Source organism: Primulina huaijiensis, chromosome 4, assembly GCF_012295235.1.
Source record: "Primulina huaijiensis isolate GDHJ02 chromosome 4, ASM1229523v2, whole genome shotgun sequence".
NCBI classification, from domain to species: domain Eukaryota; kingdom Viridiplantae; phylum Streptophyta; class Magnoliopsida; order Lamiales; family Gesneriaceae; genus Primulina; species Primulina huaijiensis.
Genome location: NC_133309.1, coordinates 12,034,502 through 12,037,693, shown reverse-complemented (window position 1 = coordinate 12,037,693; position 3,192 = coordinate 12,034,502).

Genomic DNA, 3,192 nt, shown 5'->3' with positions numbered 1-3,192 from the left:
GCCAGTAATACTGAGCAAAATAATGAGTTATATAATGAGTTTCAAAAATTTTTGAAATAGAAAAAGAAATCTAATACAGATTCTCAATCTTCAGCATCATATGCTAATATCATTAAAGAAGATGATAATGATTCGGCTCTATATACAGAGACCAAACATCGTGAATTAATTCTTCTAATAGAAGAAAAGGATATCCAATGGGAAAAGACTCCGTGGACTATCATGGAGAGATATTTAACAAATACATCATATGTATTTGGTTCTTATAAACAAAGAGGATTTTATGAAAATCTTCTGTTATCTATAAAAATTGTTGATATAACTCACTTTTTCAGAAATACTCAGCAAAAAAGAAGTTATAACTTCTCCAAGTTCATTATCAAAAAGATAATATCTATTGAAGAATGGGGTATATCTCCATTAATTAAAAAAGAATTCTATTCTGATACTCATAAAATGAGTTTCAAATTTTATTTTTGGGACTATGTTGAGAGTTTTAATAAAACTCTATTCTATGAAAACGAGAAAAAGAAACATACATGGTTTCTGAAAATTTGTGAAAATGTTTTTCATTATCATGTTCCAAATTGGTTCTTCATATGGTGGAAGATTTTTGGTCCATCAGCAAAAATTTTGCCTGAAGTTTTTATAAAACCAATGAATACTTGGTTAAATGTTTCACCAAGCATTAAAAAATCCTTTTCTGAACATTGGATTGATGGGAAGACTCTATGTCTATTCTTCATGGAATTTGGAATCCCATGGATCTGGAGATGGCAGCCAGAATTTGGTTATACTGATGAAGGTATCCTTTGCTTATGGAGAGTTAGCTCTACTAAATTTTGGGATAAAATTTTAATAGAAGATCCAGCAACTGGACATCTTTATGGCTCAGAAACTCTTCATCAAATGGAAGAAAAAATTTCTGCATACCAGAAAGATTTAAAGCATCAACAAGAAAAAGAAAAAGATGCAATGAGTCCATTTAAAATTTTGACTCAAAAATATTCAGAAATTTATTCCAAAGAGAAAATGGTAGAAATCTATATTGAAGAGATGAAGAAAGATCTTTATAAGAATATTGGATGTTCAGATTCAAAATCGGACAAATCTATGGCATCTGAATCAAGTGAAAATCAATTCATTCATCTAATGCAAATGCAGGATGCTCAAGATCCAGAGGATGATATTCCTCGATTTCCGCAGATCAATGATATTTTTGAAAATCTCAAAAATTCATTAAAAGACAATATTAAAGATGATTAGGACATCTTTAATATTTTATGCAAGTGGTATATCACGACAACCGATGGAATCTCACTAGTTAGTGGAATCTCACTATTTACTTTTGACTTTTGTAACCATGTTACTGTTTGCTTTAATAAAACAATTTACTGTTTATATTTTTAGTTGGAATCCGGGGTTTCATGTCCGGCACTTCCATCTATTTATAGGACCATTCTGTGTTCTTAGGAGAACACGGTCGAGTTTGCTCCCCTCTATTCCTCTCTTGTAAACAACCTTTCTTAATAAAAGCTTCCACTTATTGAATCAAGGCTTCTATTCTGATTACAATTCTGTAATTTTACTGTTTTTATTTTCTGTTTTTATTTTACAGTTTTTAATATTTATATTTTGTATATTAGCCTGAATGACAGGCTAAAACATATGTGTTAAATCATCCCATTACTAAACCATGATCTTTATTTATTTGTAACTTGAAATTAAATTGAAATGATAAAAGATTTCATTTAAATTTTAGAATTTAATGTAATATAAGGGTTAATGGTTGGACATAAGGTTTAAAGACGAACCAGGAAATAGTAAACACAAGGTTCAAAGTAAATTAAGAGGCATAAATTCATGTTGTGGCCCTTCAGCCTGCTTAGCTGAGAGATGGCCTTTTAAGGCGTTTATGGGTGATTTTTTATGAATTTATGTTTCTGAAGTTGTCTTCGGGAAATCTTCTGTTGTTTAATTTCTCTGGTATATCTTTTGTAATTCCTTTTATATTTTGTAAAATTACCATAGATGAACCTTATATTCATTCTTATTATGAAAATTAAATACCTCCTTTTATTAGTTCAGTAATTTTAATATGGTATATAGGCTGGAAACCAATAATCTCCATGTGTGCGAAAGCCACTAAGGAAACATTTGGTAAAACATTGTCACGTATCAGATTCAATTTGTATTCCAAGCCCCAGATGGTGGAATTTTGAAACAAAAAGATCCCCAAACTAAACAGGAATATCTGATTCGTATTTATTCTGGGAAATGGAATAATGCCCAAAAGAATTATTCTACAGTGGCAAAAGAAATCTTATCCATTGTTAGATGTATTTTAAAATTTCAAGATGATTTATATAATCAAAAGTTTATTATAAAAACTGATTGTAAATCTGCAAAATATATGTTTAATAAAGATTTTAAACATGATGTGTCTAAGCAAATATTTGCAAGATGGCAGGCTCATTTAGCCCCTTTTGATTTTGAAATTATTTACAAAAAAAGGTGAAGATAATCACCTACCTGATTTCTTAACTCGTGAATATTTATCTTAATGTCTTTCTTTACAGATATGTATTCTCGAGGTAGAGGAGAGTCCTCTTATAGAGGGCGAGGTGGTAGGGGAAAACCCTCTAATATATTAGCACATCATGGCAAGCAGAGGCTAATAGCCCAGAACTAATCTAGTTCATCAGTCAGTAATACTGAGCAAAATAATGAGTTATATAATGAGTTTCAAGAATTTTTGAAACAGAAGCAGAAATCTAATACAGATTCTCAATCTTCAGCATCATATGCTAATATCATTAAAGAAGATGATAATGATTCGGCTCTATATACAGAGACCAAACATCGTGAATTAATTCTTCTAATAGAAGAAAAGGATATCCAATGGGAAAAGACTCCGTGGACTATCATGGAGAGATATTTAACAAATACATCATATGTATTTGGTTCTTATAAACAAAGAGGATTTTATGAAAATCTTCTGTTATCTACAAAAAGTGTTGATATAACTCACTTTTTCAGTAATACTCAGCAAAAAAGAAGTTATAACTTCTCCAAGTTCATTATCAAAAAGATAATATCTATTGAAGAATGGGGTATATCTCCATTAATTGAAAAAGAATTATATTCTGATACTCATAAAATGAGTTTCAAATTTAATTTTTGGGATTATGT